The 24,936-nt window shown below is 42.8% G+C and overlaps 1 protein-coding gene across 4 annotated transcripts in view; it reads right to left on the bottom strand.

Moving 5' to 3' along the window:
- Nucleotides 1-24,936, bottom strand: part of PRICKLE1 (prickle planar cell polarity protein 1) — a 95,225-nt gene that overhangs the window by 14,014 nt on the left and 56,275 nt on the right. The window contains exon 1 of one of the 4 annotated variants that reach the window (XM_084810682.1): nt 4,933-5,135. The exons of 2 other annotated variants lie outside the window; for them this stretch is intronic. The gene's annotated coding sequence lies outside the window, so the exon portion shown is untranslated. Of the gene's footprint in view, nt 1-3,881; nt 5,136-24,936 lie in introns of those variants that run through there. One more of the 4 variants, XM_084810681.1, reaches the window with a different exon arrangement.

The following is a 24,936-nucleotide window of genomic DNA, read 5'->3' as shown; positions in this document are numbered from 1 at the left end:
CTTTTCGTTTTGTTTTCTTGAAGGAACTTCCTGTCCTTCCTATGCAATCTGAAACCTGTTTGCAGTAGAGGGAAATTTTACATTTGAACAGACTATCGCCTTCATGTTAGCAGAGCAGATTTGGCCAGCCATTACTTATCTCTTAAAGTCATCCACAAAAATAACGGGGAAACAAAACGAAACTCCTTACAACTAATGTGACAACACTCTCTTGAGCATCCAAATCTATCCCTTCTCCTTTACCACTTTTTAGAGAAGAGATCACATATGTGTAACACATTTCTGCTGTAAGATTAAACCTTAATAAGCACATCTGCTGGTAGCAAAACATAATTTACATGTTTTACAAATTAATGTTAGACCAGACAGTTACCTTTGGGAGCCCCTTCTTTAGGTGCCCCTCTCTGAGTTACGACAGGTGGCAACTCCAGCTTTCCCTAACATGGCACCCTCCAGATGTTTTGGGCTAAAATTCCCATAATCCCCAGACAGCATGGGATTATGGGCTTTGTAATCCAAAACATGTGGAGGGTACTGCATTGGGGAAGGACAGTCTACTTGGTTGTATTGCTTTACCTTTAGAATGTTCTCCCCAGAGAGCTCAGCAGGAAACACCAGGTTGTTTTTCCCAACCTTCCCCATGATCCTTCCCCATTGGCTATGCTAGCTAGGGCTGATGGGAATTGCAGTCCAAAAACATTTGAAGGGCCACAAGTTGCCCACCTGTGTTTTAAGTTATAGTTAAACCCAGTTAAGGCTGTACTGCAATTCTGTGATTTTACAACCATGTTTAACTGTTGCTTTCTAATTTTATTGTATTTATGTATATGGTTTTTTTGTGCCCTGGTAAGAGCAATATTAAAGGGAAGGGCAGAATTGTTTAAATAAATAAAAATAAGTTGCAACAAATGGCTCCTAGAACATATCTTCCTCTGTAATGAAGAAGAACAGATTGCATTTTAAGTGAATGTCAATCCTACACATGTCTAAAAAGGTAAAGGTGTCCCCAACCAGTCGTGTCCGAATCTAGGGTGTGGTGCTCATCTCCATTTCCAAGCTGAAGAGCCAGCGCTGTCCGAAGACGCTTCCGTGGTCATGTGGCCGGCATGACTGAACACCGAGGTGCACGGAACGCTGTTACCTTTCCCGCCGAAGCAGTACCTATTTATCTACTTGCAATTTCTTGCTTTCCAACTGCTAGGTTGGCAGGAGCTGGGACTGAAGACGGGAGCTCGCTCTGTCACGCGGCACTCGGGTCTTGAACTGCTGTCCTGCTGACCTTCCGGTCTGCAGTTCAGCGTCTTAACCACTAAGCCACTGCGGCCCCAGGGCACATGTCTACCCAGACACAAATCCCACTGAGTTCTATGGGGCTTCCTCCCAGGTTAGTGTGTATACCAGATGTGAGCAACTTGTGGCCCTCCAGATGCTTTGACCTGTGCTTCCCACCATCCCTAACTGTGGTCTATGCTAGCTAGGTCTGATGGGAGTTGAAGACCAAAACATTTGGAGAACCACAAGTTGCCCACTTGGTATATAGGTTTGCTGCCTAAGTTACTTTTATCAACAACAACAAAATTTAAATGCATAGATTCCAAGTACTATTTCTGCTAAATTAATGGGATTCAGTGGGTCTGCTCAGAGTATGACTAAGACTGGATTCAAACCACTGTTGTGATGAAGCACAGTATTATCCAACATGATATATTATTATATCAAGTAGTACATATTGTTTTAGATAAATAACAACTTCCTATTCTATTCTGTAGAATTTAGAATATCGACATGACTAACTAAAGTGTCATCTCTATATAAGTACAGACTAACTAGTAAAGCACACAAAGAGAATCATTTCACTGGTGAATGAACAATTAAACATCTAATTGGATCAAAGAGTAATTTGATTAAGAAGTTTAGATATACACCATTTCATTTCATTTATAGCCAAAGCTCTCTGGGCAGTTTACAAGTGTAAATGTCACCTATTGTCATATAATATAATCTGTTCTAAAGGCAAAAGTCTTGCACAAATGTTACAGGATGTCCACTTCTAAAAGAAAAATGTGTCCTTGTTCTCTATGTAACAGTTGAAGCCATGTGTGAAACTAGCCCTTATGTTAGGATTTCCAGCTCACTGAGTATGCTCTGTGGTCACCTCTGACCAGATCGAAGAGGTCACAATTCATAAGGCCAGTTACACAAACAGCCTTGCCTATCCCCTGCTGTTTAACTCTGTCCTGCAGGGCAAATTGTTTAACAACTTTTTGTTAAACTGCTTGTTAACAAGGCTATGGGGAATACAAGATGCATATCACACACCTCATTCGCAATGCATTGCAATGATAACCTAAAGGGTCAAGACTTGAGGTTAAAAAGCAGGTGGCAGTGTTACAATTCTAAAGTGCATGCTAATTCAATCTCAAGAGGGCAAAGAGTGATGCCATATACTACCAAATCTAAAGATTAGTATTATTTCAACAAATACATGAGGGTGGTGATGGTGGGAAAAGTTCTCTTAAATTCTACATTGAAATCATGTGCACTTTACTAACACTACAAAAACAGAAGAAAAATAGTGAAAAGATCCCACTTCTAATGTAGTGTAATCATAAGTAATTTTATAATGCCTTGGCTTTGTATTATTCTTGAGATATCACAAAAGCGCATGATTTGCTCCTCTGAACATAGAGGCATGATTCAGCCAAAATGCCATTGATTACAGTGCAATAGATCAAGTGCCTATTACTGTCCCATCGAAAACCAATGAGATTTTAAACTGCTCAACTTTGGCTGTATCTTGTCATGTAAAAGCACTGACACTACATATTAAATTAGGATGGTTTGCCTCCATACTAGGACACACAAAAGGTATGCTGTGACTCCATGGAAATCAAACTTAACTGAATAGTTTAGAAGAGAGAGCAATATCCCAAAGATGTCATTGTCCCCAACAGTTTGCCAAGATTAAGCAAGCAGAAAAATGGGAAAGATTCCTACTGAAATATGTGTTTTACATTTCTTTTTAAACAACCATAGGAAACAGCAGCCAGGCTTTACTCCAGTGTAAACATATACTCAGGTTTCACTCCATCACCTGCTGGCTCTTGAACACCACACTTCTTTGTTAAAAACTTTGTGCAGTAAATTTGGAAAGCCATTTGCAAAGAAAACATTTCAAGGAAGTAATAAAGTAGTCAATAGATGTGCATATATATACATATATTTTAAAAAAACCTTAGTTCTGATTACCTTTACTTTTTAAAAAGTTGGCATACAATTTCTGAAATGAGCTAGTTTAACAGGAAAACTATTTGATCGTGCTACATATTTTTTAGTCCTAAACTAAAAAGTTTAGGACAGAAAGGGCTAGTAGCAAATCTAAGGATAGTAATCTCTACACACACACATCTCCCCTACTTCCAAATAGATACATTTCAATGTGATTTCAGTGAAATGTACCCCAAGTAAGTGTACAGTTCTTAAATCAACGGAGCTTATTCCAAGTATGAAAGATTTCTTAAGGCCATCATCTCTTGGCAATCCCAAACTAAACCCTCTGAGATCTACATTCTACTTAAATTACTGAATTCACGGCAGCTGTGCTTGGAATTAAGTTACAATCTACACAATATTATTTAAAAACATTCCACAGCAGTACTGGATAGGAGGGAAAACACCATGTATAGTGTTTTTACACCCTACACAAACTACTTAAATCCTGAATAGTTTCCCTGAACTCCCTAAGACTCCCTGCCCCCATCTAATCTTTCTCACTGGCAACTTTTTTTAAAAGTAAATTGCTCGGGATTGCAGCTTTAAACGTGAAGATCCTTATGGCACATTTTGGTCAAAGCTCCGTGCCTTCAAAAGGAAGCACTCACCAGCGGGCAGGTCTGTCGAGTTAAAGGTCTCCATCTGGCATGCCTGAAGGAACAACAGAACTGCCCAGCAGCAGAAGCAATAAAGCACTGAGTTCAGAAAGCTGAAGGGTAAGAATCGCCTGGAAGCCCTTCCTCTTTTTCTCTGACCCCGCCTCCCCTCGAGCGTCCGAGGGGCCGGCGAGGAGAGAGCATGCTTGAGGTGGAAGGAAACCTGCCTCAAGAACCACCCCCGTGCGAACGCAACAGGTGGCAGTGCCAGTACAAAAGAAGGCTGCCCTCCGTAGCACTTGCTGGTCATAGAAGCACTTCGCCCAGGGCCAAAACGTTCTTTTGCAAGCCCCTGGCCTGGGTGGGCGTGCGCGTGCGCGTGCGTGCGAGGGAGCCTTGCTGGCGCTCGCGGGGAGAGCGGGAGCGCGGACACGTGCCTCAGCCCCGAGGGCGCGCAGGCTTCCTCGGGGCAAGCAACCTCGCCCGCGCCCTCTTTTCAGTGAGGCATGAGGCGGCCCTTCTAGCCTCACCGCTCCGGCGTAACTCCCCCGCTTCAGCGACCCAGGACAAGAACGTATTTTGCTCATAGTATCTCTGTACCACTCAAGGCGGCTGACAAACAGTGAAACACTAAAAACTACACGGAAAAACCACTGCAGGACGCCCCCGCCCCCGCGCTCAGGCCCTTCGCTCCGCTGGCCTCTGGAAACGCTGCGGCCGCAGGCAGGGCCGCGCCTCCTCCCAGAAGAGAGCGCCGAGCGCAAACGCCCTCCGGAATAAGCGAGGAGCGCGCCTGGAGAACGGCGCATCCCCGCTCACCCGCGCGGAAGCCTGTCCCAAGGGCGCGCCTTCTGCCCAGCCCCTCAAATAACTGCGCTCTCCTCAGCTCACTAAAGAAAAAAAGGGGGGCTGCCCCGTCCAGAGACTCCCCAGTTTTGTTAGCAGCAGGGGGCAGCCGAGCCTCTCTGCCCGCCTTGGCCGGAGCGGAGGAGGTCGCAGCATTCCGCAAGGCGCAACCTCCTCTTTCGCCCCGAATCCCACGTCTTTCTCCGTCTCGCCTTACGCTGTCATTCCTACGTGCTCCGCGAAGTATCGCGCCCACCCAGAAGGCGTACAAACTCTCTTCACGGCGTCGGAAGCGGCTGCCTGTCCCAAGGAAAACTTCTCTCGGGGGTGGGACGGGGGGGAGGAGAGCCTCCCGCCCTTAAGACGGCGCTTTCGCCCCCCCCCCCCGCCGCTGGTCCGCTACGCAGCCGGTTCTTGCACATTTCTTCGCAAGACAAAAAGCGCACAAGGGGATTCTTCTCCCTCTCCCTCCACGCCGCCCTTCCCCCGAGCTTTCTTTACATTTCCTTCTTGAGCCTGCCAAGTTCTACAAAAGCAGCGTCTTCAGTCGTCTCCACAAACAATCCTTCCTCGGAAGGTTACTTTTAGCTACACAATTCCTCTATAGACCGGGGGGGGGGGGGCGGAGGGAGCCCTCTTTAATGCCAAGTTCAGCTAATGTGAAGAACTAAGGACCTTTCCTCATTTTCTGCTGCTAGGCTTCCCCACTTGGAAGATCCATCAACCCCTTTCAGACAGACCATTGGCTGAGGGAGACTGGTGCATTGTCTTCTCTGCGGGAGGAGGAGAGTCGACATTTCTTCTCTCGCTCCAAGCAACAGCTTCGAGGCAAGAGATTTTCAGGGGCCTGCAAGCAGTTTAGGTGGAAGACAACAGTCAGGGGCTGCAGAAATTTCCGTGTCTAGGAGCACTGTATTTTAGTTGAAGGAACCCTAACTCCACCCTTCATTGTGTCTAAAAGCCCTGCTGGCTACATATCAGAGGCACTGAGAGTTGACCCCTGTGCAGTTTCTAATTGCTTAAGCGCTAGTCACACTGCAGATCAATCATGGGCGACCCAGTATGAACTACAAGCTGCCATAAAGACACACAGGGAGAGAAACTTCGTTTGGAAGCACATGGATGCACAGAACTAGAAAGAGGACAGGCATAATCTTTTTCTTTTTTATTCTTCAGGCTCAAGGCTCAAGCCCCCCCCCCCCCCCGCACTCCCTTGCACATCTCACAACATGCAAGTCAGCAAGAGGATGCCACTGGAACAGAAACCAACAAGCATCTTATTATTCTAGGGAAAGTTCATTTTTCCATATGAATTGGCAAAGCGTTTACTATCATGTAAGCCAAGTAAAGCTAGGCACTTCTGTAATGAAAAGTGTCACTCCACTAGACAAGCAAAAGTAAAAATGGCTTAGAACTTCATTTCTGTTAACTTATTTCTTATGACTCTGTATGCCAGGGGTACAGAGCCTCAGGCCAAGGGGCCAAATTCAGGGTTCCCCAGAAGGCCATATCCCTTTCCCCATTAGGTCACAATATCCTAATACTAGTATTAAATTGTGCACAGGTGGCATAATCAGCTTACTTCATAAACTGAAGTATGAATCCAGGTATTTGTATTTAGTCCTATTAACTTTGGCAGGACTAAACTGGATTATACCGAAGTAGCCTGATTTATTTGGGTTGTATATAGAACTGTTATCTGCTTGGGTTAGGTGATTATTTGTACTTAACACAAGCATTTTATATCTCCTTAAATATTAAACTTGTATTTGCCACAGTAACAGAGATTTACAGTGCATTTTTGACCTATTCAGGTCTTATGAAGTTCAATGGAATTTACTCTTGGGTGAATACATATATATATTCGCAGCTCAAGTGTCTACAGCAGATATGTATGTACAAATAGATATGAATAAATGTATGGCAGTGGCCATTTGTAGAGGCATTGAAATATGAAAAGGTGGCCATAATTCCTGAAGAGCAGTCATGCTGCCCTGTTGCAGCAAAGTGGCAAATGCTTAAGTCCTCTGTGCGGTTACACTGCTTACAACCCATGGACTTCTCCATGGTGTAAGCAATCTAATTGCTTGTGCTGGGCAATTGCAACAACAACAAAAATGCTTTCAGTCCCAATATTTATGGACACAAAATTGTGTTCTGTGCCCAGTTGCCCCACAGTTGAAAACCTATGTTTTAAATATTCATTTATGGCAATGTATTTATTTTATTTATTATTTATTTATTAAATTTATTAATCGCCCATTTGGCTGGTCAACCGTGTAAGCTTTTGTAGGTGAAGAATCTACTGTAGACATCTGACAGAAAGATTATCTGGCTGTCAACAGCTCACACTGCTATAAATTAATAAGTCTTTAAGGTGCCAATATCTTATAAACTATTATGAACTTATAAACTATTGCCAGTGAGATGTCTGTGAATGACAATACTGGATAAAATTTTATCCAATAACTTAGGTACAAAAGCTGTCTAAACAAACATTTGCATTCAGCTGTTTGTTGCATTCAGTTCACAGACCTCATTGTGAACTTCAGTGTAACATACACACTTAGCTGTGAGGAGTTTAGTAAAACTTAACAGCTCAGTAGGAGAACTGGGTGTTTAGTGCTAAGAAACAAGGACAGAGGAAAATAATGTTGGCATTTGAGCACAGATACCTGAAGGTTAAGTTCATAAGTGCACTTGGCTCTCTCTGGTCAGACAATAGTATTTATAATTCAGACATGCTTGGCCAGCAGCCAGTATTAAATCAACTTGATGAACTTTCAAAATAGGAGGAACTACTGATATGGCTGTGGCTTCTATTTCCTTTGCACGTTTTTAAGTAGAGCCATTTCCCCTGTTCTCATTTTAGACAGAGTTTTTTTAAGGCACCAGTGCCTGTTCATCTTCCATAGTTGGCACGTGGTTTTCTCCAGCGAACTTGGAACAGAACTGTACGTGTTCAATCTTCGTGAATTCAGGTATGAACTGACCTGACTACTGCGCAGATCAGCCCTTGGAAAGGCTGTAGGTCTGTTGCACAACACATGCTTTGCATGCAGAAACCCCCAGGTTGGATCCCCAGCATCTATCCATCAGATTTTGAACTTCTCCGAATGTTGCAACACAGTTCTGTCTCAAAAAATGATATCAAAAGACATTTTTAAAGCATATTTTGGGAATACACATTGAAAAATACATATGTAAGGGTGCAATCCTATCAGGATAAACGGCCACCTCCGAACTCAGCAACTGCCAATCCAATGCAGGGCAGGAGAAGCGCGGAGGGGATCGTCCCCTCCGCGTTTCAGCTGCCCTGCATTTGCAGCTAGACAGCCGATTTCGTGCTCCAAGGTTCAGTTCCCTGTCTAGCTGCGGGAAGGCAGAGCGGGGGAAGTACTGGACAACACATAGGATGTGTCATCCCAGCATTTCCACCTTCCCCACCCCAGAATGCCCCATTTTCGCTACTCCATGCTCCTCTTCCGAGTGCAGGGCCATTCTGAGCTGCCTGCAAGGCAGCGCAGGAGGGGGGGAAGATTGGTTCTCGGGGAACTGACTTTGGAGCAAGAGGTCTGACTATGGTTGACTAATGGCCATAAGATTGCTCCCTAAATGTTTGTGCAGAGATTTTTTAAAGTTACAGATTAATGAAAAAACAGAGCTGAATGGACCTTTGAGTGAACACATCAGAAGGAGACATGGTCCAGAAACAGACGATTTTTTCATCCCTAAATTCTACTCAACTAAGATCAAGTTTATTTTTCCTGGGCTTATGTTTTGCTTCCCTAGGATAAATCACTTATTATTGTATTTGTGGGCCAGCAACCCAAACACCTCCTTATTTAATCTGCACTGGCCTTTAAATAAAATACTAGTGTCTCCACACCTTAAAAGTCATGCATATACAAATGGGCAGTCAGTAAAAATCACCTAGGAGAGAATGAAGGAAATGGATTCTGCAGGAGCAGCGGATGACCAAATGTGCAGGCATATATCTGTGATGATTAATCACTCCTGATACCTGAATGATACCAAAGCTGCCAATGGCAACTCCTTAACCATGTTATTTCCTGAAATCTTCAATTGACTTGCATAGAAAAAGGATTACCAAAGCTTGTTAGGATGAATATTTTCCCCAATAAGTCAATTTTATCTTTGGCCTCAATCCTTGCACTAAATAGACACTTTTATGGTGTCTGAAAGACTATAATCCACAACCGTGCTGAGTACCAAAGTAAAAGATTTAATGGAAATAATGGCTTCTTATGGGTGTTTATGCGTATGTACGTGTGCGTGTGCGTGTGTGGGGCTGGATCCATGATCTGCTTTCCTTAGATAGAAGGCACTGCTCATGGAAGGTGGCTCCATCTAATTTTCAGGGAACCCCTCTCCCCCATCCCCACACCACACCCCATTCTGCAGGATCCCACAACCCTCTGTGTAGCATTTGCTGCGGGCTGGACACTGTAGGGAGGAAGGAGCAGGGAAGCCTGCTTCCACCAGCCCGGTTGCAAGGATCCAACCCATTATATATTTGAAATAAACAAAGAGCTGGCTTCTTAGACGATTATAGTATCATATCCCATCTATTGGTTACATGGCATAGCCACTATCATACTAAATACTGGGTAATAGAGCTTTTCTCAATATAAAAATGCATGACAAACAATGGCTTTTACTGAACTCATTTAAAATATTACAAGGAAGCCCTCCCCCAACTTCATGTTCCCCATGAGAATGCTTTATACGAGTGTGTAGTATAAATCCCCACTTGCAGTATATATAGCTAAGGCCAAGACAGCTTCTAACATCTTACTGACGATATTTAAGTTGTTACTCAACTTTCTTCTATGTACAAATGACCCTTCTACTCTTCCTGAGAAAAGATTTGGTGTAATTTGAAAGAATACACCGTTATTCAACAAACTTGCATCTAGCAGGAACACACAAAACATTTCTGTATTTTAAAAATTCTAAGTTAGTTATATGTCAATATGTTCTTGTATACAGCAGAGTTGGAGAACCTGTAGCCCTCCAGATGTTGTTGAACTGCAACTTCCATCTGCCCTAACCAGCACAGCAAATGGAGAGGAATGATGGGAGTTACAGTCCAACAACTTCTGGAGGGCCACACATTCTCCATCCTTGGCATACAGGATAAAAAGCATCAGGATAGTTGTAGAACAGCCTTCCCCAACTTGGTGCCCTCCAGAGGTTTGGGACTCAACTCCAAAAAGCCCGAACCCGCATGGCCAATGGTCAGGGGATAATGGGAGTTGAAGTTCAAAACATCTGGAGGGCAACTGGTTGGGGAAGGCTGCTGTAGAGAACAAAAATGAATCTAGGGCTAGGCTGGTCTTAGCCTACCTAGCAAACAGTGTATTCAGGTGACAGATCCCAGAGGGGGCACCATTCTCCTGCTTCCAATCTCATTCACTGCTTGCCATTAATTTAAAAAAAATTATGGGAGAACAGCATGGGAATGTTTTTGTCTGAGGTAAGAAAATATGTAAAAGCCCAATCATGGATGTGCTAGCAACTGCATATTCCACGTGCAAGGACTACAACTTTACAGCCTATTGTGTCTGATGGGTTGAAGAAGTCTGTATTTCCTACAAGAATAAATTTAACTGAGACAGACTTATCCACAGGGTGCTAAGAGGAGCCAATCATGTCCCAAAGGCATTGTTATTGCCAAGCGTGAATCCATTCTGGAAAGGAAAAGGCGTGAGTCACGAGTCCTGGGGAACAACAATTAGCTGTCCCCAAGAAGGCAACTGGCAGCTAAGCAGAAAGCATCTGGTTTTATCCAGCTCCACCTATTTCCCCATTTCCCTTTCAGCCTGTAGCAATAAAGATGAAATTCTTGGCTTATAAATTATACAAGGAGAGACTCATGAACCCAACAACCAGTAGACAACATCTGTCAGGTAGAGAAGGGTTTATGAGCACACTGGAAATTGCTGTAGTTACTTTTAGCCAAATCTCATGTGCCTTGGCAAGTAGAAATATTTGTAAAAAGCTGATGACACCTTATGCTTTAGTCAGATGCTACACTGATGTATCATATTTAATAATTCATATATGAAGTCCATTTCTATATAGAACTCCTCCCCCAGTAAGTATTTTCCTATCACACAACTTGATTCACAATTGCTAATATAGTGACTGGCAAGGAGCCAGGTGTTAGCATGGCCATAACAGGAGTCTTGTCCTGGGGCTGAACCCAACCTTCATAATACCCCATTTCTGTTGCATCTGTGCAGAGTTCCAGATAGGTAGGTATATTGAAGTTTATGGCACAGCAGCACTTACAGCAAAGGCTGTAGCTCAGTGTTAAAGCACTTCTTTTGCATGCAAAAGGTCCCAGATTAATTCCCCAGCATCTCCAGTTAGGGCTGGGGAAGTTCCCTATCTGGAACCCTGGAGGGCCACTGCCAGTCAGTGTGCAGACAATATTGAGCTAGATGGAGCAATGGCCTCACATAGAATATAACAACTTCCTATGGTCAAGCAATATATTGCACCCCACGCTACTCATATTGCAAATGCAGGAGAGTTCTTTTGTCAGCAATTTGTTGTCCATAATGGAAAAGTCTGAAAAAGAGGACAGCTAGCCAATAGGAACCTGAATAGATCTTGCAGATCAGGAGCGGGCAGAAGGTAAATCAGGATCTACTCATAGATCTCTGGGCGGCCTACAGTAGATCAAAGTTTTCCAACTCCCAGTTGTTTAATAATGGTAACAGCCAGGAAAGGATTATTGTGTGAAAGGACTGAGTGCTCAGTTCCAGTACTGAAAACAAACTCCTGGGCACCCAGAAGTGTTCTGTTTTCCCCTCTTTCTGAGCCACTACTTTGTGCTGGGTCCAGCTGGTGGATCTCGAGGTTCTAGAAAAAAACACACAGATCTTGTAAACTTGAAATCTTTCCACCCCTGTTTGTAGATCACATCACAGTCACAGAGGCAGAGTGCCAGAGGGCAAGATGTAATTGCACTTAACTCTTAAAAGGAAATTCAAGTTTTACTTGTTGTTGAGAGTACAGGGAGGAAACTAGAGTAGTTCTACTTGGTACAGACTCTCACTTAAAAGCATGACAAAATCCATCACATCAGTACAGTTCAACTACTAGAAGTATTGCTACACATGGAAAAAAGGATTATGACTAAAATCCCTTGCAATATCACTAGCCTTCAGAGAGAGATGGTATCCAAGCTGAGCTGAATTCTGACCACTCTCTACTGGAGTAATAAAATGTATACTTTTGAGTTTTGGAGACACTTGTGTCCTTGTGGCAACATTTCTACTATGAAATGTTTATCCCATTCAGATTAAAAGCTCCTCTTAATGATTTTTTTTTTTTTACTACTATTACCCTGTTAAGTGTCATGTACATTGAATGGCATTATATAGTAACAACAGATGTATCTCTGTATTCATGTATTTTGCTATCTGTGGTGGAAAACTAGCAGAGTTCAAAGTTATAATTTAACTATTTCTCCAGTGGTTGGTCCAATTATTGATTTATTCCTTTCACAGTTTGTGTGGCAGTGCAAAGTAAAGACTACTATCCTGAGGTCAGGAACTGCTCTATTTTATATATCCTTGCATTTTTACATTGTAATTTGGGGGTAAGAAAAAGAGCAGGCACATATATGTATTGATCTTAATGCTACTTTTGGTTTTGGCCACCAAAACATATCCAAGTTATGAGGAGACTCTCTGTAATAGCTCAGGGCTAACAGTAAATGTCAGGTGCTTGGAGTACACCATGTTAACACATTCTTACCTAGACTAATCACTTGACTATCAGACATGTACCCCCAGGCTAGATGGATCACTACAACTCTTTCTAGATAGTTATCAGCTTACATCTGTGATGACCCATTTAATCCCCCATTCCCCCAATGCACATACAATCCAGGTGCAAGTCATATGCAGCAGAGCGTTTCCTAAGGGATGATTAGACACAATAAGGGGATGAAATAGCTACACTTTTAGCCAACTCTTAGCCTTACTGATTTAAAAGAAATTGTTTTCAGTGGCATCTGAAATGCTTTGGTTATGGGTCACACTGATAAACCTATAATGTTCTTCTGAAAAGACGGTAAAATTGTTGCCTCTATGACTGGGTTCAGACAACACACCACAGCGCATTGTGTGTTAGTTAACCCACAGTGAGCTGGAGCAGCTGCAGGTGCCATGTTGAATATGCAAACCTTGCTCGGGAGTTGTGTCATGAGAACCTGACGAGCATGGGTTATGTGAGGGTTAAACAACCTTCACATAAGCTTAAAACAGACTCTCACATAACCCTAAAACAAACCCCTCATGCTCAACAACCACACTGGGTTAAATAACCCAAGGTGGGCTGTCATGTTGTATGAACAGCCGCAATGGGCTACGGTAGCTAAAAGTACACTTTGGACAGACATTCAAAAGTGCTATGTCACAATTTTTCATGGGCAGGGAATACAACACAGACTATCTAAGGTTAAATGTTCTGGTCCAAGTTCCCATTTAGGTACTTGTATTAATTCACATGCAATACTACTTTTTTCTAGGCTTGTTCTTCACATATTTTTTTGTACAGGAACAGAAATGACGACTAGTACTGCGATACCTGAGAGATACTAACTGATTTATCTAACACCATTTCTCATAATTAATACCATGCTTCATTAGATGCATGAAGCAGAGTAAGCACATGATATAGGTATAGGGCAGAGTAAACCAAGTTTACAAGCTGAAAACTAAAAGGTAATTTGAATGTACTACACACACCGTCAAAGTGCTAAAATGTGAGTATAATCCATAATACTTCCTGGAACAAAGCATGAATAGCAAAACTGCAGTAAGATTAACACATAACCAAATAGAAAACAATTACTTTTTTTTTTTTTTTAGTGAGAAAACTACTCCTAACCCTTTATTCCTTAAATAATGAATTCTACTCCTTAAAGTAACCAGCCTAAGGTTAACAGCTTCTATTGGCACTAAGTGTGCAATCTTATGCATATTTAGACAGAAAAAGTCCTACAACTCCAAGCATGGCTGGCCAGGGAATTCTGGGAATTGTAGGCCTTTTTTCTGCCTAAACATGCATAGGACTGCATCCTTAATCCCCTTACAGATCCTGCTGCTCTAAGTTCCATCTGAGTATCCTGTTCTTGGCTATGTTTAAAAAAACAAAAAAACTTTGAGCTACCTCAAATGGTTGGAGAGGTGAAGTAAAAAAAGGTGCTAAATAAAATAAGACACAAGTGAATGTGCAGATAGATCATAAAATACAGGGTAAAAGGCTGCACCAAAGCTGAATTTGGCATCAATTCATAGAACCATAGAATCATAGAATAGTAGGGTTAGAAGGGGCCTATAAGACCATCGAGTCCAACCCCCTGCTCAGTGCAAGAATCCAAGTTAGAGCATCCCTGACAGATGGCTGTCCAGCCTCATCTTGAATGCCTCCAGCGTGGGAGAGCCCACCACCTCCCTAGGTGGTTGGTTCCATTGTTGTATTGCTCTGACAGTCAGGAAGTTTTTCCTGATGTTCAGCCAGAATCTGGCTTCCTGTAACTCGAGCCCATTATTCCATGTCCTGCACTCTGGGATGATCAAGAAGAGATCCTGGCCTTCCTCTCTGTGACAACCTTTCAAGTACTTGAAGAGCGCTATCATGTCTCCCCTCAGTCTTCTCTTCTCAAGGCTAAACGTTCCCAGTTCTTTTAGTCTCTCTTCATAGGGCTTTGTTTCCAGTCCCCTGATCATCTTCCTTGCCCTCCTCTGAACCCTCTCCAGCTTGTCTGCATCCTTCTTAAAGTGCGGTGCCCAGTGCGGACACAGTACTCCAGATGAGGCCTAACCAGTGCTGAGTAGAGGGGAACTAATACTTCCCGGGATTTGGAAGCTATACTTCTATTAATGCAGCCCAAAATAGCATTTGCCTTTTTTGCAGCCACATCACGTTGTTGGCTTATATTCAGCTTGTGATCGACAACAATTCCAAGATCCTTCTTGCTTGTAGTGTTGTTGAGCCAAGTATTCCCCATCTTGTCACTGTGCATTTGGTTTCTTTTTCCTAGGTGCAGAACTTGGCATTTATCCCTATTATATTTCATTCTGTTGTTTTCTGACCAGCGCTCCAGTCTATCAACATCACTTTGAATTTTGTTTCTGTCTTCCAGGGTATTAGCTATCCCGCCCAATTTTGTGTCATCTGCAAAACTGATCTGCATTCCCTGCACCTCCTCCTCCTCCAAGTCATTAATAAAAATGTTGAAGAGCACTGGGCCCAGGACTGAGCCCTGCGGTACCGCACTCGTTACCTCTCCCCAGATTGAGAAAGTCCCATTGATAAGCACTCTTGGAGTCTGGTTCTGTAGCCAACTGTGGATCCACCGGAACATTGTTTCATCTAGCCCACTTTGAGCTAGTTTGCTCATCAGGATATCATGGGGCACTTTGTCGAAAGCTTTGCTGAAGTCGAGGTATATTATGTCCACAGCATTCCCACAGTCCACAAGGGAGGTTAACTGATCCAAAAATGAGATCAGATTTGTCTGGCCGGGTTTGTTCTTGACAAATCCATGTTGGCTTCGAATAATCACTGCATTATTTTCAAGGTGTTTATAGACTGATTGCATTATCATCTGCTCCAGAATTTTCAAAGGGACTGATGTCAGACTGACTGGTCTATAGTTCCTTTTTACCCTTTTTGAAGATAGGGGCAACATTAGCCCTCGTCCAGTCATCTGGCACTTCATCTGTCCTCCATGATTTCTCAAAGAGAATAGACAGTGGTTCTGAGAGTTCTTCTGCCCGTTCCTCTATTACTCTAGGATGCAGTTCATCTGGCCCTGGAGCTTTGAACTCATTCAAAGCAATTAGGTGTTCCTTGACCATATGCCTATCAATCTCAAGCTGCAATCCTGCCCCTTCAGCCTGTACTTCGCCTTTGCCAGGGGGGTCATAGACCTTCTTTTGGGAGAAGACTGAGCCAAAGTAGGAACTGAGCACTTCTTCCTTTGTCATGTGTTATCATTTTGCCATCCTTATTTAATAGTTGAACCACCATTTCTTTCCTCTCTCTTTTACTATGCACGTATCTGAAGAAAGCCTTTTTGTTGCTTTTAGCATCCCCCGCTAACCTCGGCTCATTCTCAGCTTTAGCCTTCCTGACACCATCCCTGCAATTTTGTGCTACCTGCCTGTACTCTTCCTTTGTTGCTTGGCCTTCCTTCCACTTCCTGTATGTGTGCTTTTTTTGTTTTCAGGTCATCTCTACGCTTTTTGTGAAGCCGCATTGGCTTCTTCTGTTGTCTTCCATCTTCTTTTCTTGTTGGAATTGTTTGTAATTGTGCGTTTAGAATTTCCTCTTTAAAAACTCCCACCCATCTTGGACTCCTTTTCTCGTTAGCGTCGCTTGCCATGGGACCTTGCTGATCACTGTTCTGAGTTTATTAAAATCGGCTTTCCTAAAATCCAGGGTATGTGTTTGGCTACACTCGGCTTTTGCTTCCTTTAGAACCAAGAACTCACATATAACATGGTTGCTTTCCCCCAGAGTTCCTGTAACTGCTACTTTATCCACTGAGTCATCTCTGTTGGTTAGGATCAAGTCAAGGATAGCCGATCCTCTAGTTCCTTCCTCTACTTTCTGTAGGAGGAAGTTTTCCGCCACACAAGTCAGGAATTTCCTGGAGGGACCATGTTTTGCAGAATTTGTCTCCCAACAAATATCGGGGAAATTGAAGTCCCCCATTACTACTACATCATGCTTCCTTAAAACATTGGCTATTTGCTTTTCAAAAGTTTCATTCTCGTCTTCTCCTTGATTGGGTGGCCAGTAGTGGACTCCGACCACCATGTTCCTTTTATTCTTTGCTCCATTTATTTTAACCCAGATGCTCTCAATGGGGCTACCAAGCTGATCCTCCTGTATTTCTGTGCAGAGATATGTATTTTTCACATACAGTGCAACCCCACCTCCCTTTCTGTTCCTCCTGTTCTTTTTGAACAAGTTATATCCTTCAATTGCTGTATTCCAGTCATGGGAGTCATCCCACCAAGTTTCAGTTACACCTATCAAGTCATAATTTCCCTCCTGTATTAGGAGTTCAAGTTCATTCTGTTTGTTTCCCATACTCTGGGCATTAGTATATAGACATCGAAGACCATGTGCTTCATAGTCTGGCTTTCTTCCTACATGTTTCTGAAGACTATTCTTGGGCGCTATTAGAGCTGTTCCCTCCGTTGTGGTGCATGAGCCTTCATCCATTGTTACCCCCAACTTTACATCTTCCTTCCCCATAGGATTCAGTTTAAAGCCCTCTTGATAAAGTTCTTCATGCTGTAGCTAAACACATTCTTCCCAGCCTTTGTGAGGTGCAACCCATCCCTTGCCAACAGTCCATCTTCCAGGAAGTATAGCCCGTGGTCCCAGAAACCAAATATCTCTCATCGGCACCACCTGTGTAGCCAGTCATTCACACGGAGTATTTTTCTTTCCCTTTCTATCCATCTTCTAACTACTGGAAGGATGGATGAGAAAACAATCTGGGCCACAAAGTTCTTGAGTTTCCTTCCCAAAGCTTCAAAGTCTGATGTGATTTCTTCATAGCTCTGCTTGGCAGTATCATTTGTTCCCACATGATGAGAAAAAAGGGATACCTGTCAGTGGGCTTTATGAGTGCAGGCAACCCTTCAGTCACGTCTCTAATCCATCCTCCTAGAAGACAGCATACCTGGCAAGTCCATGGGTCTTTGCAACATACTTAGGTTTCGATCCCACAAAGCAAGGGGTCTCCCACTACTACTACTCTTCTTGTTGTAGGCCTTGGTTTCATCGCCTTTGCTTGACTGACCTTCAGCCTCTTGCTCGCTCTCATGCAGGGTCCCCTGTAATTCTTCCTCTGCAGCCTGTCCTCCAGTCTCATCCTCAAGTACCGGGAAACAGTTCCATAGCTCCACTTCTTCCACTGGTGCACAGTGGCTTCTAGTTCTTCTGCTCCTGTCACCCTTTTCCAAGGAGTATCCTCTACTGCATTTTTCCTCACCTCAGCATTCCCCTCTTCTGCCTCAGCTTGCTGTTGCTTTTCAAGCTTCTGTTCTTCACTTTGCTGCTGTAGTTCCACCATTCTGTCCAAGAACTCTTCGTGTTCTCTTATTCCCTGGAGGGTCGACAGTCGCCGCTCCAGTCCTCTTACTTTTTCTTCCAGCAACATGATCAACTTGCACTTGTTGCACGTGTAGGCCATGTTGTTCTCAGGTAAGAAAATAAACATGGCACACACCTTGTAGGTCACCACCACTGGAGAGTCTTGTCCTTCCATAGCCTCTTTTCCTTTTTGTGTCTAGCTTTCTGATTGTTCTACAGTAGCTTGTGCCTGGTCCTCTACTCACTGGAGGTTAAAATTAGAGTCCCACTAGTATGGAAGTGTGTGTTACAAGACAAATAGATTTTTTAAAAAATGAAAAAAATGTTTTTAAAAAAATGTTAGGGGCCTCCCCCTTGACTTCCCCTGGCCAGCTCCTGTTTGCTCTCCCTGTTTGATTGCTCTGATGGTTCGTTCTCTGGGAGCTTGCTTGCTTCTATAGTCCTTAGACCAGCTGGAGCAACTTCCTCTGGTCTGGTCAGCTGGGAGGTGGGAAACAGCTGTTTATGCACTGAGCATACTTGTTTATGCTCAATGTTGACTAGCAAGTTAATAAAAGGGGGGAGGGTAATTTTTTTTACAAGGTCATATCAAGACTAATTTCTATAAGATTTCCTCATCTTTGTCAAAATTGGTCAATTTGTTTCAATAATCCTTAATGTTTTCACAAACACATCAAAATCAAGTCACAGTAGCCAAAATATGTGCAGGTTATCTTATGTTCCCATAGCCAATAGATCAGCATTTCTCAGATACATTTACTTCCCATTTCCTCTTTTACCCTTGCATAATAGGTTACTTGAAAAATAGTACCATGGACAAAATGTCAGGGGTTGGACTAGATTACCTTTGAGATCCCAACTCTATGATTCTATGAAAATCAATGTAGTTTTGGAATTTTATTTCTTTCAATACGTAGCACAAAATAGCCAAAGTGACCATATAGGATGTAAGCGCACAGTCTTTTTACCTCAATGTTTTTGCATATGAAAGCAAACAGGTGAGGATCCAATGCTAGTTGTGATCCTATAGTTCCATTTATAGAACCTTTATTTTCCCCTTCCCAAGGGCCTGCTCTAGCCTAGCGCACAGCATCATACATGAAATAAATTCTCTACACCTGTTCCATATTTCTAACAAACAGAATTGTCGTTTTCATCATCTTATGTGGTCTGTCAGGAATGCACCTCCTGGTAATTAGCTATGGGTCCGTATATATCCCCATTTGGCAAAGAGAACTGACCTTTTCAAACCTTGACTCTTATCTGACTAAAGCTTAATCTTTGACCTTGTTCTTCACATTTAATCCTGATCCTACTTTCACATCCTCGTTTTGAAAACAGCCCTTAAGCCACAGTGTCCTGGTTCGGTCATCACAGGAAACTGTGCTTTAGGAAACCAAGATAGGTCATCACAGGAAACTGTGCTTTAGGAAACCAAGATAGCCTCGCCAAAGCTGGGTGTGGGAGGGAAGAAAAGGGCCTCCAGCTGAGCCCTTTGTTCAGTCAAGGAATATGAGCAACATTCTCGGGCAAGGGGGGGGGAGGTACTAGACTGGGATCTAGAGGGGATTCACTAGAGGGGATTCACATCCCTTATAGCCTCGCTAAAGCTGGGTGTGGGAGGGAAGAAAAGGGCCTCCAGCTGAGCCCTTTGTTCAGTCAAGGAATATGAGCAACATTCTCGGGCAAGCGGGGGGGAGGTACTAGACTGGGATCTACAGGGGATTCACTAGAGGGGATTCACATCCCTTGTAGCTGTGTGTATGGCATATGTGCATACATTGGGATGAACAGAGCTCCATTATACCTTATGGGATTTAGAAACATAGGAAGCGGTCTTATACTGAGTCAGACCATGGGTCCATCTAGCCCAGTATTGTCGACACTGACCAGCAGCAACTCTCCAAGGTTTCAGGCAAGAATTTTTCCAGCCCTACCGGGAGATGCTGGGAATTGAACTTGGGACCTTCCGCATGCAAGGCAGGGGCTCTACCCACTGCACTATAGCTGCTCCCCTAGATTTCTCCCTGAGCAACTGATGTGCCTGCAATTTAAGCTTTAAAAATGGGTCAATGGTCTTTTAAGTTAAAAAAAAAAAACAATCTCCCCTACGAATCACTAGGTGTTATGCGTACCTTAATGCAGGCATTTGTTATGGAAACAGCTATAAATATGAAATTTATATTTAAAGATATATTCTCAATTACAGTAACTGAATGTATGCCCATCATATGACTTTTTTGAAATGCCTTCAATCTGTTTAGCTTGAATATAATTATTCTCAGTATTTATTAGCTTAGGCAGAGGTTCTTCCCTCTGTTTGCCAGTTCAATTCAACATAGGAAGCTGCCTTATGCCAAATCAAACTACTGGTCCATATAGGTCAGTACTGTTTACAATAGCTGTCAGGGTCTTTCCCAGCCCTACCTGGAGATGCCAGGGATTGAACCTGTGACCTTCTGCATGCCAAGCATGTGCTCTACCAACTAAGATGCAGCTCTTCAAAGGGCAGGATAAAATCAGTTCAGAAAATATGCTCAGCTGATCAATGGAAGCCTTTTATAGCCTCCTCTTGTTCTTCTTGTTGATGCATCACCACTTTCCCCTTGTCGCTTCACTATTCTCACTTTGATGCTTTGTTGATTAAACTTGTTGATGCTGCCGCCGCCAACTTCATTCTCCACTGCTCTCATCTTGGCATTTCACTACCCTCCTTTCACAGCCTCAGAGCTCTTCCCAAAGCGCGACACATGCCAGACTGCCAGGTGGGTATGTGGGCAAGGGCTGAAGGAGTGCTAGCAATGCTCTCAAAGTCCCCCTGGGTGCTCAGCTGTTGTAATTTTATTATAGGAGGGGAAGCAGGAAGTGCTTTCCCACAATGAAGCAGTTGCTATGATGATTTTTGGTCTTCCCAGCATAGGACCCGCTGAATCTGCAAGTTAGTTAGTTCATTGAGGGAGGGGGCACCAACTAAGTACTAACAACAATACTTGTCCTCTGGTCAAACTCAGCATATTATTAAACATGCATAGCTTCTTCTTCTTTTTTTAGAAACCCAACTTATTAAACTGAACCAAGATAAAAACAATAACAAAAACAGACAAGGCTTGGTCGAAATAATTAATTGCAACCTTTTCTTATCTTGACAAAAGACAACAATGTACTGTAGGCATAATAAAGTTGTCAAAGTTCTGCTGGCTTAGTAGGGAGGAAGTTTTAGTGCAGCTGAGAAGGCGGGGCATGTTGCACGTGGAAGCACACCATGACATAATGTCCCACTCCCAAAGACAGCCATGCTGGTTCATGAGGGGAAAAAATCGAAAATCCACAGTTGGGCAATGCCTTGATTAGGATCAATCAAAATTCCACAAAAATGTGCATGTTTTTGAGTCTCCAGGACTCTTCATCAAGCTAAGTGGTACAAAAAGCAGGGGATGGGGGAAGAAACACTGAGATGTATCTTTATTTTAAGAGCCTATGTGGAGCAGCATTTTCAAAAGAATATGCACAGAATATATTTCCTCAGTCTTTTACATACAAGATGATCAATCGCTAAGTGACTATTTTCTTTTTAAAATTGGGCTCACATATATCACACAATTGCATAAAGTTGTGACGAATTCTACAAGAAATGAACTAACAAAACACCTGAAACCTAGATTTAGCTCCACCTTAACAGAGGAGGATGACTAACCTTCTGCTTGATAGATTAGGTTACATAGCTGTCTGGACCCTGTTACGGGTAAAGAATTGTTTTTCACATATTTTTCCTGGCTTTTTGAAGTTTCCATAGGAGGAAGAGGTCATTTGTCAGGAGCTGCAGAAAAAAATTATTTCCAAAACATTCGTGCTGTCTGTCGCACAGACATGTTTTACTGCTATATTTTTTAAGTGTTTAAGCTGAGGGCTATGAATATAAAATGAAGCATGGACCTGAAACATGGACCTTGAATTCTTTTTCAAAATTCAAGAGAAAGATGATGCAGTTGTTAAAAACAAAGCTATGCCTACTCCTGAACCAAATTCTAAGAATCCGCCAAACACCCTCATGGCTGATATACAATCAAATGACAGTCAGTGGTGAGTGTAAACACTCTCCCCCCATAGTATTTCACCTTCTTCTTTCTACCACTCAGTAAGGCAGCTTCCTCATATCCTTACCTGGGATATGAATGATAATTTGTCTAACTGTGGAATTTCAAAGCTTTGGTAAGCTTTGAAAACTGGGTAGAAAAATGGAGATATAAACTTTTATTTAGGAGGACTACCATTTCCAGCATATGAATTTGAGGTATACACAATGGGCTGGATTTGGGCTAACAGTATACTCCTACTCAGAAGTAGCGAGTGTATGATTTCAACCCCAGTTAGTTGAACCTAGATCCCATTAAACTCCATGGGACACCTTTGTCACTACTTAGTTGGCTACTGGTCATGGCTAGTCATGATGGCTTCGATACCTCCAGTATCTGATGGAGTATGGCTGCTGGGTAGCATGGGTGTGAGGGTGCTATTAAACTCATGACCTGCTTGTAGGCTTACCATAGGAATCTGATTGGCTACTGCGGGAACAGAATGCTGGACTAGATAGACTTTTAGTCCAATCCTGTACAGTTCTTCTTATGTTCTTATAAAATCAGTGGGAAGTAAGTGCAGATCCAACCCAATGAGTTCACATGAAAGCCTGTGAATGAAGCTCCACATGGTGAGATGGGTTAAGACAGGTGACTTAGCAGCAACTACAACAACCTAAACCATCTCTTTCTGTTCTGTCAGCAATCCCTATCTGGTCTGCCTCCCACTTCAGCAGCCTCTAATTCCTCCATGGACTCAAGAGTCATAGAGATTGTTGCTCACTGCACATATTACTGGCACACAAAGCATCAAAGCCTGGCTGAAATTCTATTAAGTGCGCTGCACCCTATCTCAGTCTCTCCTCCATACTAGAGACTATGCTCAGTGAAACGCAGGATCAGATGGCCTATTCTTAGATGTCAATTTCTGCTACCTCCTACAGTGAGACCTTTAATCCACTGTTGTGTAGGCTGCAGTGACGCTATTGCTAGTTTTGTGTTGGTCTAAAAAAACACATGAATCATTGCTTTCTTTAATATTTTCTAAACAACTTCAGTTTATGACAAGAGCAAAGAACTCTAGTTTTTAACATTTGTAAAATGATGGCTATGATCCTAAGCCCACACATTTTCAGCTGAGTTTACTACTAATGTGACTTACTCCCAAATAAGTAGCTAGGGCAAGGGTCCCCAACCTTTTTGGATCAGCAAATGCATGCAGAATTTTGATAGTCTGTCATGGGCAGACTTCTGTAAACCACCAGAGAGCTTCAGCTATGGGGCGGTATAGAAATGCAAATAATAATAATAATAATAATAATAATGACACTGTCACAAAATGGCTGCATGATGGGCACAGCCAGTCACAAAACACTCATTTCCTAGAAGACAACTGATGAGACTAAAAAGGGTAATTTTAAAAAACCTTAAGAAATAAAATAAAAATCAGGAGGAGTAGGGAACCTGGCGGGCGCCAACGATGGCATCTGTGGGAACACTGGTTAGGATATATCAATATTCAATTGAGACAGCAGCACATGCACACTGATCTACTATCCACAGTAAGTTCAAAGTCTGCAAAGCATTTGTCTTACTTGTTAAAATATTATGTAGCAATCACAGATTACTACCTGAATTCAGCAAGCATGTTCTGACTTCTCTCGCATTTACCCATTTTACATGGGGTGGAGAGAATGGAACGACATGCTTCCCCCCACCCCAAAGTAGCAATGTGATGCTTTAAAAAAAACCCATGAGACACTTATTCTAAAAAATAAATGAATGCTGATACAGTACTTTAATTCTGCAAAACTGCTTCTAGGCATGGACCACGTTTCTTTCAATATTATATATACTTATAGTTCAGTATAATTAAATTAACGCATCACTCTTATTTTGAGCCATTTCCAATTTTTTAATGCACCACGTTATTCAATTTCCTCAAAGCTAGTCATTCAAAAGGCACCCATCCCCTAAGTTGAAATTTTATATATTCCTTAAGTCCTCCCAATTATACTCTATCAGACCAACACCCTTCAAAGTTAGTTTAAACAAGATTCAGATTATTAGCTCAGGGAACATTTCCCAAGGCTACACTGGAATGTGTTAAGAGAAAAAGGGAGTTCTGTCATATGCAGTGACAGCCATCTCAAGGACAGGACACTCCTGGATAAATTGGCATGCATAGCTTAGGGTTCACCTCATCCTCTAAACTTCATCTTGAGAGGGTGACTGGGAAAGATCTAAAGAAAACAGCCTGAAGCAACAGAAGCAGAGACACTCAGAAGAACAGAGAACTTCTACCTTACACCAGGTTAGACCAGCCTTCTCTAACCTGGAGCCCTCCAGATGAGTTGGCCTGCAACTCCCATAACAGCGTTGACCATGCTGGCTAGGAATTATAGCAGTTGCAGGGGAGCACAACATTTTTAATTTTTCTTGTTGACATTGGTTTTTGAGTTTGTGTTCAATGTGTGTGCACGGTGGGGTGGGGCGGGGCGGAGGGGTCCCACTTATGGAAGGTTCAATCTGGGCTATGGCTTAGAACCTGCTCTCCAGGGTGGAACTCAGGGAACACTAGGAGGGTCTCTGAGAATGGGCAAAGTGTTTCTACCTCATCACTGAGCCACTACAACTATCAGGAAGGGGTTTGTCTGATTTCCTCTGGTGGGGATTTATTGAAGCGATGGTGGGGTGGGTGAAGGGGCTCATGGCTTCAACTACCTCATGGACTAGAAATTGCATTTTCAATTAAAAATGCCCAAACTGTGATCAAATGTGTTCTACTTCCAAAAGTGAACATATACCTTGCATCCTCTGTGATCCAACTTTGCAGCCCCCTTGGCTGTCTGTGCCTTCTCCCTTTGCAACTGAATTTTGCATTGAAAAGAATGTGTGTGAATAATTAAAGCTCAGCGCCCCATATATATTTAAGGAAACTGTGTCACCAAAAAGTAATCCTGCTGCCACTTGCTAATGTTGCTTAC

This window comes from Heloderma suspectum, chromosome 7 (genome assembly GCF_057233095.1).
Source record: "Heloderma suspectum isolate Gila_16-S chromosome 7, 16-S_ref, whole genome shotgun sequence".
NCBI classification, from domain to species: Eukaryota; Metazoa; Chordata; class Lepidosauria; order Squamata; family Helodermatidae; genus Heloderma; species Heloderma suspectum.
This window is presented reverse-complemented; position numbering and strand designations above follow the sequence as displayed.